General features: G+C 38.8%; 1 long non-coding RNA gene across 1 annotated transcript in view; it reads right to left on the bottom strand.

Moving 5' to 3' along the window:
* The window catches only part of LOC132025169 (uncharacterized), a 58,507-nt gene that overhangs the window by 7,840 nt on the left and 32,257 nt on the right, over positions 1 to 18,410 (bottom strand). Inside the window, exons 2-3 of the long non-coding RNA XR_009406446.1 lie at positions 6,050 to 6,098; positions 4,754 to 4,810 (exon numbers count right to left, since the gene is read on the bottom strand). This is a non-coding gene — a long non-coding RNA (uncharacterized LOC132025169). The remainder of the gene's footprint in view (positions 1 to 4,753; positions 4,811 to 6,049; positions 6,099 to 18,410) is intronic.

Below are 18,410 nucleotides of genomic sequence, written 5' to 3'. Positions count from 1 at the left end.
CGTCCGCCCCATGACCTTCAGATCGTTCTCTGTAATTGAGTCTATTTCTTGCTTTCTCTCACTCTTTTTTTTTCCCTTTGCTTATTCGTTTTGTCTCTTAAATTCCACATAAGAGTGAAATCATATTGCATTTGTCTTCCTCTGACTGACTTATTTCACTTAACGTCATACTCTCTGGCCCCATCCGTATCATTGCAAATAGCAAGATTTCATTCTTCTGTATGGCTAGATAGTGTTCCTGTGTGTGTGTGTGTGTGTGTGTGTGTGTGTATTGTACCACATCTTCTTTTTTTTTTTAATTAATTAATTTATTTATTTGACAGACAGATCACAAGTAGGCAGAGAGGCAGGCAGAAAGAGAGAGGGAGAAGCAGGCTCCTGGCTGAGTAGAGAGCCCGATGTGGGGCTCGATCCCAGCACTCTGAATCATGACTTGAGCTGAAGGCAAAGGCTTTAACCCACTGAGCCACCCAGGCGCCCCGTATACCACATCTTCTTTATCCATTCATCAGTCAGTGGACAGTTGGGTTGCTTCCATATCTTGGCTATTGTAAATAATGCTGTGGTAAACATTGGAGTGCATATATCCCTCTGAATTAGTGTTCTTGTATTCTTTATGCAAATACCCAGTAGTGTGATTACTGGATCATAAGGTTGTTCTCATTTTAACTTTTATTTTTAAGATTTTATTTATTTATTTGAGAGGGGCAAAGAGAGAGACTGCACAAGTGGGAGGAGGGGCAGAGAGAGAGAGAGAAGCAGACTCCCTGCTGAGCTGGGAGCCTGATGCAGCGCTCCGTCATGAGATCATGGAGATCATGACATGGGGCTCCATCCCAGGACCCCGATCATGATCTGAGCCAAAGTCAGACCCTTAACTAACTGAGCCACCCAGGTGCCCCTCTATTTTTAACTTTTTTTTTTTTTAAGATTTTATTTATTTATTTGTCAGAGAAAGAGCGAGCGAGAGTGAGCACAGGCAGACAGAGTGGAAGGCAGAGTCAGAGGGTGAAGCAGGCTCCCTGCGGAGCAAGGATCCCAAGGTGGGACTCGATCCCAGGACGCTGGGATCATGACCTGAGCCGAAGGCAGCTGCTTAACTAACTGAGCCACCCAGGCATCCCTATTTTTAACTTTTTGAGGAAACTCCATACTGTGTTCCAAAGTGGCTGCATCAGTTTCATTCCCACCAACAGTGCACAAGTGTTCCTTTTTCTCCACATCCTTGTCAATACCTGTTGTTTCTTGTGTTGGTGATTTTAGCCATTCTGACAGGGCATTGTATCCGTGATATCTTTCTGTACTTTTGATTTGTGATTCACTGATGATAAGTGATGATGAGCATTGTCTCGTATGCCTCTTGGCCATCTTGATGTCTTCTTTGGAGAAATGTTTATTCATGTCTTCTGCCCATCTTTAACTGGATTATTTGTTTTTTGGGTGTTGAGTTATACAAGTTCTTTATATATTCTGGACACTAGCCCTTTATTGGATATGTCATTTGAAAATGTCTTCTCCTATTCTGTAGGTTGCTTTTAGTTTTGTTGATTGGGAATTCCTGATTCCTGTAAGCAGAAGTGTATATTGGAACCCCTACTTTGCAGAGGAATTTGGCAATGTCGAGTAAAGGTTGAAATGTGTATAATTCAGATTTTTTTTAAAAAAAAAGATTTTATTTATTCATTTGACAGAGAGAGACGCAGCAAGAGAGGGAACACAAGCAAGGGGGAGTGAGAGAGGGAGAAGCAGGTTTCCTGCTGAGCAGAGCCTGATGCAGGACTCAATCCCAGAACCCCAGGATCACAACCCAAGCCAAAGGCAGACGTTCAACTACTGAGCAACCCAGGCGCCCCTATAATTCAAACTTGTAACAAGCAGAATGCAATCATAAAATAACTGTTTTCTCCTATGACAAGTTCCATAATTCAGCCACATGTTACAGGAGAATCTGAAGTCCCCTGGTTACTTTTTTAAGACAGTTGCATTTAGTATTTAATACCTAAATACCATATACTTTTTACCAAGTTCAAAGTTGTTTGTCTGTCCCCCAGCTCCAGCCTGTTGAAGGGGAGGAGGCTGTAATAGGAAAGGAAGAACATGATCTTTAGCTTTTTTTTTTTTTTTAATGTTGCTTCTGTGCTTCCTCCCCCCACCATTCAAATGACGTGTTTTGGGTTTTTTTTTTTTTTTTTAATTTCTGGGAAATAGTTTTGTCACGTTGGGGTTGGGAGGAAGAGAGTGTGTCATTTTGGGTCCTATGGAAAACAGACCTCAAGTGTAAAGGATTTACTGGGGATAACACCTGTGAAAGAGAGGGGAAGAAGCAGGGAAGGAGTTCAGACTTTGATCAGAATTACAAGAAGAGGGCAGAAAAGGAGATTGCAAAGGAAAAGCCTCGGACCGTGGTGTAAATCTGAAAACATCTTGACACGCCCAGTGGAATGTTCTGGCAAAACCACTGGCCATTGATGAGTTCCTCATTGGGCAGAAATGGTCAGGCCAAAGCAGCCCTGTGGCTTGGATGCTGGGGGACATCCTGACGCTGGAGCAGCTCGAGGATGTCATCTGACTGCACTTCTCACAACAAATCCTCTCTGGAGAAGAGATGAGCAGAGCTCCACTGCCACTTCACAGAAGGGGTCAGGATCGGCCTTACTTGGCTCGGACTACCATGGGTTACGTCAGGGCTGCCTAGTCTGGACAGGCAAGGAAAGCTAATTCTTCCTTTCCTGGGTCCTTTTGTGAGCTCATCAGAGCCTCTCCTGATGGTATTGCTCATCAGTAAATCTGGTGTCTTGGGACTTCAGCCTACACCGAGACAGCAAAAGTTCCATTTTCACATCATCCTACATCTGTTTCTTACACCTGGCAATTCAACTTCTGCAGAAAACATATGCCCAAGAGTGTTCATTCAAGCATTGCTTGTTATATTGGAAAAAATGGAAATAATCTAAATATCTATGAATGTAAGAGTGAATAAATAAATTTATGTGCTAGAACAGTATGTAGCAGTGGTTACCAAACTTCAACACCGGAGCCGCCTACAGGGCTTACGGGAACACAGATGGCTGGGCGCTGCCCTCTGGAGTTTCCGATTCAGTGGGACTACAATGGGACCTGAGAATCTGCATTGCTGACAGGGTCCCAGCGATGCTGCTTGTTTTGAGTCCACACTCTGAGAACCACTGTTACATCACAGTTGAAATGACAAAACTAGATCTATTGCATTATGAATAAATGTTAAAACAACTTAGCAAGTTGCAGAATGATGCATATGGTCTAGTACCAATTATATAAAGTTTCAAAACAAAATAGTACAATACAGTAACATGCACAAACTATAAAACATAGTCAAGAAGGACACTTGCTAATTTCATGGTAGTAGTTATCTGAAGGAGAAAGGGCTATTGAATTGGAGACAAGTTGAAAAATCTCTAAAGCTAAAATGGGAAAGGTTAACATTTTGCTAATAGTGGTTAAAAAGGCATTTGTTGTATTCCTTCTCCGTGGTTTTCTCTATATTTGAAATGTATCACTAAAAATAATTAAAAATACACAAGCTGTTTTTTGAAAGAAAACAAATTTTAGCACAATTTATTATTTACTCATTCATGTTCAAAAGGAATTTAATTTATACATAACAAAAATTTATATTTGATCTATGAACAGCAAAGATTATTGTATTTTGTAAAATAAATAATATTAGATGATACGGAATCTTGTCCATATTGAAGGTAAGATGAATAAAACAGCCCTAATTGACAGTTTCTTTAATACTGAAATATTTATAACCATATTTAGGTAATTGAAAGTAGTGATGATATGACCATTATCATTAATATTAATAATTATGACTAGTTATTCTTTTGAAGCCGTTACACAGAGATAGTGGGAAAAGATAGCAAGTGCCTAATTTCAAATTACATTATTGATGTAAAGATAACCTTAAAGAGTCTTAAAATATGGGATTGTTGGTGAGTGCCTTAAATTATTCATCTTAATGGCCCAATGACTGACGGAAAATTCTGACAGCAAATAAGTCAAACTTGAAATCATGTTTGAAATCATTAGAGGAAGATCTTAATGCTGTACATACCAGGTGTGCAGATAACAAGATTTCTTTTTTTTAAACTTTGTTAGCAGAATGCCTGGGTGGTTCAGTCAGGTAAGCATCTGCCTTCAGCTCCGGTCATGATCCCAGGGGCTCTCTGCTCAGTGGGGAGCCTGCTTCCTCCCTCTCCCTCTGCTGCTGCCCCTGTTGTGCTCTCTCCCTTCTCTCTCTCCCTCTCCATCAAATAAATAAATAAAATCTTTAAAATAACTAAGTAAATAAATTAAACTTTGTTACATTCTTAACTTAGTGTTGAGGATGGTGAGAGGGAAGGGAATCAAACCTCAGAAGAGATGGATAAATTTGCTGCTTTTATGAATGACACTGAAGATTTTAATATTTCTTTAAAAGAAATTAGACACATAGACTCTTTCTGACCATGTAGGCTGTTTCTTAGGAAACTAATCTAGATCAATACAATAATGGCTGACACTCACTGTAAAACTAAAAGCATGTTCCATTATTCCTAGTCCTTTTAAAATATGAATAAGATCTTACTAATTTTTTTCAGTTTTAGCTATGTATCTATTGCATTATACAAATATAGTTTGAGAATGCAATTTAGTGAACTGTTCTAAGCTGGTAGAATCAATGGTTTACCACAAAGGGCTTAGTCATTTCCATTAAATAATTTTTGTTTACCGGCATCCTCGAGTCCTGGTCAATTAGAGATTTTTCAGTGTTAGGGATCTCCTTTTCCTACAGAAAAGGAAAAAAAAAATCTCATTACAGATGCCATTTTAATTAAAAGCTATTAAGTACCAATGTATTCTAACTGAAGCAATAATTTTCAGGAAAAAAAATCTTTAATAAGGGATGAGTTCTTAGCTTGAAATGGAGCCAGGTTCAGCTACTCATAATAAAAATCACTGTTAACCTCATTAAAGACCATTTACCTCCATATTATATTCTAAATCAATGCTGCAAGTTTATTTTATTTTGTTTTAAACATCTGTCATACTGCTGGCAACATTCAGCAACCGAATTTTTTCAGTGTTTTTCCCTATTAATCATCATCCCCTCTTTTTATTTTTATTTTTTTCCATCCAGAGACTAGTGGGATGTTTCTGTTGCTTTTCCTGCCATCCCAACATTTTAACTCAGCAGAAAGCAAGGCAGGTCCACAATGAAGTATTTAACTCAAACTGGGAATGGAGCGGGGAGGGGAGCTTGGGTTCAAAGTAAAAATGTGAAAATTCTTCAATTGCTTGCATGTTTAACATCTCCATTAATTAAAATCATCCTTTTTCTGTGAATTCATTTCCTCAGTGCAAGTGGCACAGATATTACCAGACAGAGACGGGTGTAAATCCCATGCAAATGATTTTTATTGAACATGTACTGTGCACATTTTAGGGACTGTATTCTACCTAAATAATGCAGGAGCGTGTGATGCCTGCCAAATCCCACACAATGTTGAAACCCCAGTTAGTGTTTTATCTTTAAAGAGAGAGTTCTGCGTCCTTTTGGCAGCTGATGAGTTCAGATAGAAAACATGCCAGCAGTGTGGACGGATGCATTATCACACGCACACCCCTGCCTCTTCATATGCCATAACATTGGCAAGCAGAGCCCAGAGCTCTTTAAGAAGAAGAAGCTCATAAATAATGGTTGAATCACACAAGGGATAATTAAATGAGACAACTGAATGCCGATAGACTCCCCAGCGGAAAATACTCTTCAGTGAGGATCATTTCTGCCTCTCCTTTTTTTTTTTTTCTTTCTTTCTTTCTTTCTTTCTTTTTTTATAAAAATATTTCTCAGGTTTAGTTCTGAGAACAGTTCATTACCGTAGATACTTTTCAAATGGGAGGGTTTTAAAAATTTGTCAAACTCTGCAAAACATTTTGAGACATTTTCATATTTGAGAACATTTCTTCAAGGTATATAAACATAGAGACATAGTCTCATTTTTAAATATCTTTGCTTTAATCTCACCATTCTAATGACATATGCCTGTTTGACAAACCAGCCACAGGTAACGCTCCTGAAAAGCAAAAGAAGAAACTTTCATAACGTGCAAAATCTCCCCAAGTGGCGCATCTCACAATGCGAGTGGAATTCATTCATTCTTTTCATTTAGGATAAATACACATCAATGTTATAGCTGCCTTCTCATTCTTAAAAAATGAGATTCACAATGAATTTCAATGTTTCTCCACCAACCTCCTCCGAATTCTTTTTCAGAAAAGCTGAATGTTTCTGGCTTGACAGCTTTGTGCTCAAGGTTGACAGGATATTTTTAGCATCCCAAGTATTTTAAAGGCTCAAAAAAAAATCTAGCTCTGGTTTGCTTGTTTATGAAATACATTTAGCAGACAATTACAGTTGGTTTAATATGCATTCATGGCTGTCTGAGGGAAAAAAAATTGCCTTCAGCTTTTTTGGCAAAACGAAGAGAAATGTGTATTCTTTCACACTAAGGCCACTCAGAATGGGGCATGCTTGCTGATCACCGACGGTTGTGCATCTTGCAACAATAAAAGGAAGAAGCTATTGAAGGAGCTAAAACTAGCTTAGCTTTACTTCTTGATCCATACAAGGATCCTGGGGTTTCCATCCTGACCGATTTTAATTTAGTAGCAACAAGGCAATCCTGCACAACTGTGTGAAGTTCTACCTCACTTTCAGGCGGGGCTCTGAAAAGTTATGTGAAAATCTACTTTATGACTCCAGTCAATACTTATTTTGTACCTGTAATGTGCCAGGCCCTGTAGTTAGTTCTGGAGCTAAAAAAGTAAATAAAATGAAGTTGGTCACTGCCCTCTTGGTGATTACGCTCCAAAAGAACAGACATAAGGAAAAAATTAAAAGATCAGTGAGATCTCTGACATGACACAGTGTCACTTAGGCAGTATTCTAGCCTGAAGAACATATAGCTAACTACAATGAAACATCAGACAAAACTGAAGGGACATCAGTTCTGTTAAAAAGAAAATCTAGGACTCTATTCCTAATATATCTATCTATCTATCTATCTATCTATCTATAGATAGAAAGATATAGAAAGAGAGAGAGAGAGAGAGATTTATTGACAAACAAAAGAAAAATTATGGAAGTTTTCTGAATTAAAGATGACTGAAGAGGAAAGTAGATGAGCCCAAACTACTTCTTGTCCTAGTGGGTGAATTAATAAAAATGGTATATAGATGTAAGTAGTAAAAGTGATACATCATTGTTCAGTTTTACTGAGTTTACTGAGGCTCATAACTCTGTGAGGGTGATAGAGAATATCTCCATTCTTGGAAAATATATTCTGGGTGCCTGGGTGGCTCAGTGGATTAAGCCACTGCCTTCGGCTCAGGTCATGATCTCAGGGTCCTGGGATCGAGCCCTGCATCGGACTCTTTGCTCAGTGGGGAGCCTGCCTCCTTCCCTCTCTCTCTCTGCCTGCCTCTCTGCCTTCTTGTGATCTCTCTCTGTCAAATAAATAAATAAAATCTAAAAAAAAAGAAAATATATTCTGAAGTGTCTAAGGATAAAAAGCTATGACATATGCAGCTTACACTGAAATGTTTCAGAAAAATATGATGTGTGAGTGTGGGGGGATTGCAAATGATAAAGCTAGTGGACAGTAGGAGAAGTAGGGTAAGGAATGCGCCACTCACTATTCTTCCAACTTCTTTAAGTTTAAAATCATATACGTAAACTACAAAAGTTTGTTTTTAAAGATGTCTACTGCAAAGGAGTTGTATAGGATGCTACAGGACCCGGCAGGAGAATATAGCCTTGCCGCTGAGCAGGTTTGCCTCAGAACATAGCATTCAAGATTCCTGAAAACCACTTAGGATGGTTCCTAAGAGAAAAGAAGAGCTCAGAGTGAAATACAGTGTGGGTGTTATGAAATCATTCTAGACACAAATATTTATGAATGCCTTGAGGTAGTTATGTATTTGAAACCAGTGAAATCCAACCCAATACAGCTCGAGCACAGAGGTGGCAGAGGAATGGCTGAGAGGAAAAAGGAAAGGGTAAAGTTTAAGGGATCTGGTTATATAGGGTTCCAGAAAACGAGTCATAATAGCCGCTAAGTTTAGAAATGGCATGGTTAATAGTGTCATGTAATTTTAGGGCTAAAGAGAAAAATGAAATGATTCTTCTGGCGTAGTAAATAAATAGGAAAAGTACGGATCTTCAAAGGGTGGAGGTTTGTTTTACTGATGCAGCATGAGAACCCAAATGGTGATCCAATGGTGATTTCTCGGGATCCAAAGGATCCAACTCTATTCCCACCCCATCTTTCAAGGAAACCCAAATTAAGAGGAGTCCCCATGCCCAGAGATGGTTAGAAGGGTCCTGGGAGGAGGGGATGCCAACCCACACTTGGTTGAAACCAACTGACAAAGCAGAAAGAAAGAGGGGCTGGAAGGATGTTCTCAGCAAACCTCCACGGGATGTCCTCAGAGAATAAAGGTTTAAGGTCACAAGCCTGGGCACCTGTCTTAGGGAAAAGTCAGAGAGAATGATGAAGCCCTCTCTTAAAGTTCTGTGACTCTACTTAAGTTTGATCGCATCACTTGAAGTTCAGTTGAAGGGCTGGCTGAAACCTCCCCTAGTGTTCCTGTTTGTTTCACCACCAGGCAGGGAGATGCCCTTATGTATCACGTTTTTCTTCCTTGAGAGCAGACTACATGTATTTCACAAAAATATCTTGACCATAATGAGGAACATGATAGTAGTGGGGACTAGGGAGATAAAGGGGAAGAATGGATTTAGAGGGCTGCTGAATTAATCCAAATGACAATTATCCGTCGATACCGAAGTTACGCCTGTGGAGGTTGTAGTGTTCCACTACTTTTTTGCTAAATCTTACACATTTAAAAACTTTGGAGAAAAATTTGTCTTCACCTTTTGAACTCGCTTAAAATAAGATATGCTTATTGATTAACAATCTAAGCTTTTGGAATTTATCCTGCTACAAGTTTATCTAGATACAATGTTATATATGTAATCTAGATCCCAAGAGCATTCTGCTAACTAGGATTTCATAGGACCCTGAGACCATGACCTGAGCCAAAGGCAGAGGCTCAACCTACTGAGCCGCTCAGAGCCCCTAGGATTTCACTTTTAACTAAAGGAAAAACGAATAACCTGAACCATCCAAGCAATTCTGCTATCAATCACAGGGCCTCCTAGAACCTATGTAGTACACATGTTGTTTTTCCTTAAAAATACAGAAGGGACCTCAAGATGAAGAAGTTGATATAAAACATCTAGGAACTGAGATGACCCTGTCATCTTTTATATTTGCTACATATTCCACCAAGGACTGGCCCTAGGTAAAGCTCATTCAATCAAAACATGTTATGACTGGGGCGCCTGGGTGGCTAGGTGGGTTGGGGCCTCTGCCTTCAGCTCAGGTCATAGTCCTGAAGTTCTAGGATCCAGTCCCATATCAGGCTCCCTTGGGAGCCTGCTTCCTCCTCTCTCTCTGCCTACTTGTGATCTCTGTCTGACAAATAAATAAATAAAATCTTTTAAAACTTTTTATTTAAAAAAAAAATCTTTTAAAAAATCTTTTTAAAAATGTTATGATTAACAGTCCTTTTCTTTGATTTTTTAGTAGACTTGATAAGGTGTCATGTTTCTCTCTTGGCAATAAAAATAAATTCTTTGGGGGTGGGAGGTTGGGGTACCAGGTGGTGGGTATTATAGAGGGCACGGATTGCATGGAGCACTGGGTGTGGTGCAAAAATAATGAATACTGTTATGCTGAAAATAAATAAAAAATAAATAAATAAATTCTTTTTAAAATGGTAAATTTTGCTTTATAAAAACCTAAGAAACTGTACCTCTTTTTGAAGTCATATTTATGCTTACGTCTTAAGTAAATAGAAGTTCTCTATGGTCTTAGAAGTTGAATCTAGGAATTTTATTAGATTTTATATAGTTATTCCCATTAAAAGTATGCAATACTAGCATAATTGGGAGAAAATTAATTTCGGTATGATTCCCTAAGACTCATACATTTATTTATTTTATTTTTTTACAGATTTTTATTTATTTGAGAGAGAGAGTGAGTGAGCGAGCGTGAGCATGAGCAGGGGAGGGGCAGAGAGAGAATTTTTGAACAGACTCTCTGCTGAGTGGGTTGCCTGAGGCGGGGCTCTATTCCAGGATCCTGAGACCATGACCTGAGCCAAAACCAGAACTCCAATGCCTAACTGACTGAGCCTCTCAGGCACCGCATGTAAACTTATTTTTAATTAGCATGGGGAGCTAAAACAAACACAGAAATCATCAGTGAATCTTTACATTATGTTTTAAATTTGTCAAGTTGCTTTTCTTTCTTCTTTTTTTTTTTAAGATTTTATTTATTTATTTGACAGAGATTACTAGTAGGCAGAGAGGCAGGCAGGGGGTGGGAGAGGGAAGCATGCTCCCTGCTGAGCAGAAAAGCCTGATGCAGGGGCTCCATCCTAGGACCCTGAGATCATGACCTGAGCCGAAGGCAGAGGCTTTAACCCACTGAGCCACCCAGGCGCCCCAAGTTGCTTTTCTTTACAGTACCACCCCAGATGCATTGCACAAGGAAAATTCAGGTCAGAACCTGTATCTAGAGGTCAAGGATTTCTCCAAAATAATTGAAATGGACTACAGATTGTTCACTTCATACTCACACCTTGCCATTGAGATAGAGATAAGCATGATAATTTTGATTGTAAGGACAGGAGCCACAATGTGATAGAGAAATCGGGAACAGGAGAGCAGAGCCATTACTGAACAAATAGTGAAGCCCAATTCTACATGTTTTCTTCTTCAATTTCTACTTACTGCACTTTGATAACACTCATCACTTCTAACTAGAACTTCTCCCCTGTCTCAAGGAAAGCCACACCATTACAAGAAGGCTCACCAGCTCCCCATGGCCTACTCCCAGTAGTCACCAGATCAGTTCGTCCCTTACCTGGGAAACTTGAGCCCTAAGAGCTTGCCTCCACCTTGCATGACCCAGATAACCTGAAGCTGGTCAGCTGACTTGTGTGGGAAAGGGGCTAGTCTGCTCGAGTTATACTCCCTGAACCTGTGGCAATCTGCATTTTGAAGAAAAAAAAATACACCTTTTAAATTGGTCTGAGCAGTTAAGAAAATGTACTGGTTCGCTTAACTCAATATTTTTTTCAGAGCTGCTCTGTATCTCATGTGTATCTCTCTGCTCTGCATTCTATGACTCTGCTTCCATCCTCAGATTCCATAGAATATTTCCATAGCTCAGGAGTCTCACCATCATGTCACGTCAAGATGGCTGTATTAGTCTGCTGGGGCTGCCATCACAAAGTACCACAGACTGGGTGGCTTAAACAGCAGAAACTCATTTCCTCACAGTTCTGGAAGCTGGGAGTCTGAGATCAAAGTGTCTGCTGGGGGTTGCTTTGTTCCGAGGGCTCTCTCCTTTGCTTGTGGATGGCCCTCTTTTTCCTTTATCTTCACATGGCCTTTTATCTGAATGTCTGCATCTTAAGCTCCTTTTTTAAAAAATTAATTTCATTAAAACATAATGATTATTAGCCCCAGGGGTACAGGTCTGTGGATCATCAGGCTCACACATTTCACAGCACTCACAATAGCACATACCCTCCCCGATGTCCATAACCTAACCACCCTCTCCCTACCCTGTTTGTTTTGTGAGAATAAGAGTCTTTTATGGATTGTCTCCCTCCCAATAATCTTCTCTTTTTTTAAGGATACCAGTCCCATTAGATTAGGACCTACCTGTATGACCTCATTTTACCTTAATTACCTCTTTAAAGGGCCACCTCCAAATACAGTCACACTCTGAGTTCCACTACTGGGGTTAATACTTCAGTGTATGAATTGGAGGGGGCAAGGGAGGGACGTAATTCAGCCCATAACAACAGTACTTGCTGGGTAGTCAGCCAGGTAACTTATTTAGGCACACAGTATGAAGCTCCTGGGAGAGAGTCACGGCTACCTCAGAAACTTCCTGCCAGAGAGATGGCTTCATGTTTGCAGAAGTCTCAGCACAAATGTAGCCACTGAGCTCCTTGTGGTCTGGGATGACAGGCATTCTTGAAGTGGTCATCATGGTCAGAGAGGTGAGACTAGACTGATCTAGGCACAGCCCCAGAGTTGAGGAGGAGCTCCAAATCTCATGGAGGAGAAGAGGGGAGTGGAAATTTGCCTTTTGAATTTGAATTCAAGAAGGGAGACCCAATTGGCATATGTTTAGGAAGGAGCAAGGATATTAGATAACTCTAAACAAAACACATACACTACATTACCTCAGTAGAAAAAATGGCAAAATCCCTCAGGCCATAGAAACAGAATCACTGTATTGTATCCACCAAGGTAACCACTGACTCAGTCATTGAGTCAAGAAAACTAATGGATGGGCACCTGGGTGGCTCAGTCCCTTAGGTATCTGGGGTCCTGGGATCAAGCCCTATGTCGGGCTCCCCACTCAGTGAGGAGTCTTCTTCTCTTTCTCCCTCTACTTCCTCTCCCCACTCGTGCTCGCTTTCTCTCTCTCTCAAATAAATAAATAAAATCTTTAAAAAAGAGAGAAGAAAACTAACGGGTGTAAAAATATTAGGAACAAGCTATACATCGGGTCAAGCATCTTTGTAAAGTACGTATCAATTATAGTGCAAAGTCTGACAGACACCACGGTAACCAAAACCATCAAGTGTAGCAGTCTGAGCCGCAGGAACCACAGAAACCACAGTATCTCATTTACGTAGCTTTTCAGTCAAAAATGCTTAACTGGGATTTAATCATGAGGAAAGGATCCAAACAAGGGCATTTTTCAACACAAATAGCTAGATGTTTTCAAAGATGGCAATATCATGAAAGACACAAAAAGCCTGGGAAACCGCCCTAGATTAAGAAAACTAAAGAGACATGACAAATGAAATTTTAACACATGATTCTTGGTTGGATCTTGAATCACATAAAACAACAAGAAGTTATGAAAGATACCATTGAGACAATTGGGGAAATTTGCATGTGAACTTTGTGGAAAATAACAGAATTGTCAATGCTAAATTTACACAGTGTAATAACTGTATTTTGTTTATAGAAGAGAATGTCCTTGTTCCAAGACAATGCGTGCTGAAATATATCGGTGTGTATTTAAATGCTAAAAATCCCATGTGTCTTCATAGCGGCTTACTCCTAGGAAGTGAGATAGATGCTATTCCATCAGAAATAATAAACGCTTTGATGTTTATTTTCTTGAAAGTTTCAGTCTTTTATGATGTCAAATAACTATTGATATTCCTTTGGTTCCTTGAATTTTTCTCCTTCTTTAAAATGAAAACTGTATAAAGTATGAAAGGTCTGTCACTGGTAAAGTGCACACCATAGAGAAAATGAAAATTGGAAGAATCTGTTTGTAGCCTCCTCAACAAAAATCTTATTTCCTTATGCAAAAGGCAGATTTGGCAGTGAAGATACATGGGGCATACCATAATAATGTATTTTTTAAATGCTGAATACCTAGCTTTTTCCCTCCCTGTGTATCTCCTTTTTTAATATTTTTATTCTTCCCCTTTCCCCCCCAAGTTAAAAATACTGTTTTTTTTTTAATCACTTGCTTCTTTAAGCAATAATTACTGAGCATCATCCTTGTGATTTGTAAGAAACATTTTCTTTTCCATGAGAAAATAAACAAGAGAAAAAGGACTTAAATAAATGGAAAAGTTTAAACTATGTTTAAAGAACTAGCTGTCAGGATTCACTGCAAAATTTAAGTCTCTCTTCTTGAAGATTAATATAATGACCACCTTGTACAGATAGTCTGGGCATGTATTTGTGAAATATGGAGCATAGAATTATATCTAATAGCTTTGTGCTTTGCATTGAAAATCTATAAATATATGACAATAAGTATTAAGATACTGACATGTTTCTTAAAAATATAGAGTTGTTTTGTTTTTGAGATATTTAGTAAAAACAGGAACTCAAAACTAGAGCTGAACTTCAAAAAACACAATATCCCCATGCTCACTTCTGATTCTATATTATGTGCCAAATATATAGCCTAAGTTACTAATAATACTTACCTTCTAATAGGAAATAATGAAGACATTTGTTACAAGTCCATATTTATGTGATGATCCCATATCCAGAGAAGTACATAATTGCATTAAAGAGCTCAAAACTTTTCCAAGGATTTCCAGTTCTTTTGCCACAATCCAGCTAATATTCATCCACTGTTTCTTTTTACTAATCTACATTTGACTTTTTTCTTCTTCATTTAATGAAGAATTGACAGAAATTTGTCCAGATAAACACCATTGCATCTAATCACTATTAAAAAATTTAAAAAGGGAAGATCATGTATTAATTCACTTAGTTCCTTTTTTTTTTTTAACTGAAGCATGTTGACATAAAATGTTACATTAGTTGCAGTATACAATATAGTGATTCAACAAATCTATTATGCTGTGCTTATCATGAGTGTGGCTACAACTGTCTCCATAAAAAACTATTACAATACCATTGACAGTATTCCCTGTGCTTTACCTTTCATCCTGTGGCTTAGTCACTTATCTGGAAGCTTATACCCCCCGAACCCCTTCAACTTACTTTGCTCATCCTCCCCCACCCCCCTTCCCTCCAATAGCCATCAGTTTGTTCTCTATATTTATGGGTCTGTTTCTACTTTATGTTTGTTCATTTGTTTTCTTTTTTAGGCTCCACATATAGGCGGAATCATATGGTATTTGTTTTCCTCTGCCTGACTTATTTCACTTAGCTTAATACCTTCCAGGTCCATCCATGTTGTAACAAATGGCAAGATATTATTTTATGGCTGAGTAATACAAACACACACACACACACACACACACACATACCCTCTTCATTCAGTATATATATCTACCACATCCTCTTTATTCATTCAACTATCAATGGACACTTCAGTCGTTCCCATATCTTGGCTATTGTAAATAATGCTACAGTAAACATAATGATGCACATATCTTTTCAAATTAGTGATTTTGTTTTCATTGAGTAAATACTCAGTAGTGGAATTATGGGATCAGATAGTATTTCCATTTTTAATTTTTTGAGGACCCCCCCCATACTGTTTTCCACAGTAGCCATACCTATTTACATTCCCACCAACAGTGCCCAAATTCACTTAATTCCTTGTTTCTTTGTTTTGGGGGTTTCTGTTTGTTTTTTTAAGTTTTTATTTAAATTCCAGTTAGTTATCATACAGTGTAACAGGAGCAATGTCAACCTCCTCACTGACCTATGTTACTCTTTAGGACAGTAACATTTAATATTCACACTTTCAAGGTATTTGGCATCCAGTCCACAGGAAATCATGTCATTTACTCCCGTTGGTATGACAGGGCTCAGATGACAATCATTCAATCCTCAATGCCAGTTGCTGGTTGGTAAACCTTTGTGGCTTAAATCAAAAGCAACCTTTTATTATCTCTCACAATTCTGCAGTGTGAGCTGAGCTAAGTTGGATGGTTCTTCTATCCTGTGTGGTATCAGCTAGGGATATAGTCATTATGCTTAATTGGGCTGTGCTGCAAATGGCCCATACACATGACTGGCAAGAAGACTGGTGACAGACCGGAAGATCAGATGCAGCTTTTGACTGAAGTGCCCCTGTTCTCTTTCACTTAGCCTTTCCATGCACCTCAGGCTCACAGCAGAAATTAACAAATCCCTTAAATTGAGCCTTCGATGTTACACAACATCATGATGTTGCCTTCTATTAGTCAAAGCAAGTTACAGCAATAGCCCAGATTAAAGGGAATTATAGGAACAAAAAGCATAGTATTTACTGTATGTATTATAAATATATATAAAATATATGATGGCTTATACTAAATACTGTGTATTGCAATATATATATGTACATATATATATACACACACACACACAGATGCATACAGAAACACAATACACAACAGTTGCATATAAGAAGTCAGGAGGGAGGGGCGCCTGGGTGGCTCAGTGGGTTAAAGCCTCTGCCTTCAGCTCAGGTCATGATCCCAGGGTCCTGGGATTGAGCCCCGCATCAGGCTCTCTGCTCCGCAGGGAGCCTGCTTCCTCCTCTCTCTGCCTGCCTCTCTGCCTACTTGTGATCTCTCTCTCTGTCAAATAAATAAATGAAATCTTTAAAAAAAAAAAGAAAGAAAGAAAGAAGTCAGGAGGGAGATAAATTTAGAGATATAGATATGTAATTGAAAATACTATACTTTTTGTTTCTATGATTTCTCTATGAATATACATCTGTCTCACATATATGCAATATATATACACACAACCATATATATTTATATATAGTATACAATGATGGCATATATAAAATCACAAGGGAGATAAATGTAATTAAAATCAATGACTTAAGCATCCATCTCAAGAAATTTTTAAAGACTGGTAATTATATCCAAAGTAAATAGAAGGAAAGAAAAAATAAAGAACAGACAGTAAAGAAAAAGAAACAAAACAGGGCGCCTGGGTGGCTCAGTGGTTAAGCCGCTGCCTTCGGCTCAGGTCATGATCTCAGGGTCGTGGGATCGAGTCCCGCATCGGGCTCTCTGCTCAGCAGGGAGCCTGCTTCCTCCTCTCTATCTCTCTCTGCCTGCCTCTCTGCCTACTTGTGATTTCTCTCTGTCAAATAAATAAATAAAATCTTTAAAAAAAAAAAAAAAAAGAAACAAAACATAAGATAGAGATGATCAACAAGATAAAAGTTGGGTCATTGCAAAGAATATACAATAAATTTCCAAAGAGACATTTTGAGAAAAAAAGAGAGGAGGCACAAATAACCAAGATGTAAAAGGAATAAGGTGCAAAGCTACAATTCTTAAAAGTGTTACAGAGATGATAAGATGACTGTAATAGCTCTATGCCAATATATTTAAAATTTTAAGTAAAGTCAGGGGCACCTGGGTGGCTCAGTCAGTTAAGAGTCGGGACTCTTATCCAATGGAATAAAGATAGTCTCTTCAATAAATGGTGCCGGGAAAATTGGACAGCTATATACAGAAGAATGAAACTCAACCATTCTCTTACACCATATTCAAAGGTAAACTCTAAATGGATGAAAGACCTCAATGTGAGACAGGAATCCATCAAAATCCTAGAGGAGAACAAAGGCAATAACCTTTTCGACGTCAGCCACAGCAAGACACATCTCCAAAGGCAAGGGAAACAAAAGCAAAAATGAACTTCTGGGACTTCATCAAGATAAAAAGCTTCTGCACAGCAAAGGAAATAGTCAACAAAACAAAGAGACAACCCACAGAATGGGAGAAGATATTTGCAAATGACACTACAGATAAAGGGCCGATGTCTAAGATCTGTAAAGAACTTCTCAAACTCAACACCCAAAAAACAAATAATCAAGTCAAAAAATGGGCAGAAGATATGAACAGACACTTCTCCAAAGAAGACATACAAATGGCTAACAGACACATGAAAAATGTTCATCATCATTAACCATCAGGGAAATTCAAATCAAAACCACATTGAGATGCTACCTTACACTAGTTAGAATGGCCAAAATCGACTAGGCAAGAAACAACAAATATTGGCGAGGTTGTGGAGAAAAGGGAACTCTCTTACACTGTTGGTGGGAATGCAAGTTGGTGCAGCCACCTTGGAAAATAGCGTGGTTGTTCCTCAAAAAGTTAAAAATAGAGCCATCCTGTGACCCAGCAATTGCACTACTGGGTATTTACCTCAAAGATACAGATGTAGTGAAAAGAAGGGCTGCATGCACCTCAATGTTCATAGCAGCAGTGTCCACAATAGCCAGACTGTGGAAGGAGCTGGGATGCCCTTCAACAGACAAATGGATAAAGAAGGTATGGTCCATATATACAATTGGATATTACTCAGCCTTCAGAAAGGATGAATACCCAACATTTGCATCAATATGGATGAAACTGGAGGAGATTATGCTAAGTAGACAAATTAAGCAGAGAAAGACAATTATCATATGGTTTCACTTATTTGTGGAACATCAGGAATAGCATGGAGAACATTAGGAGAAGGAAGGGGAAAATGAAGGGAGGGAAATCAGAGGGGGAGAGGAGCCATGAGAGGCTATGGACTCCGGGAATCAAACTGAGGGTTTTCGAGGGAGGATGGATGAGCCCAGTGATGGGTACGAGGGAGAGCATGTATTACGTAGAGCACTGGGTGTTATATGCAAACAATGAATCATAGAACTAATGATGTACCATATGGTGACTAACATAACATAATAAAATAAATGAATAAATAGGATATTTAACAACAACAGCAACAAAAAAACACCCAGAGTTGGAGCTCTTGTTTTTGGCTCACGTCATGATCTCAG

This window comes from Mustela nigripes, chromosome 9, assembly GCF_022355385.1.
Source record: "Mustela nigripes isolate SB6536 chromosome 9, MUSNIG.SB6536, whole genome shotgun sequence".
Taxonomy (NCBI): domain Eukaryota; kingdom Metazoa; phylum Chordata; class Mammalia; order Carnivora; family Mustelidae; genus Mustela; species Mustela nigripes.
Note: the sequence above shows the minus strand (reverse complement) of the source record. Positions and strands in the feature narration are given on the sequence as shown.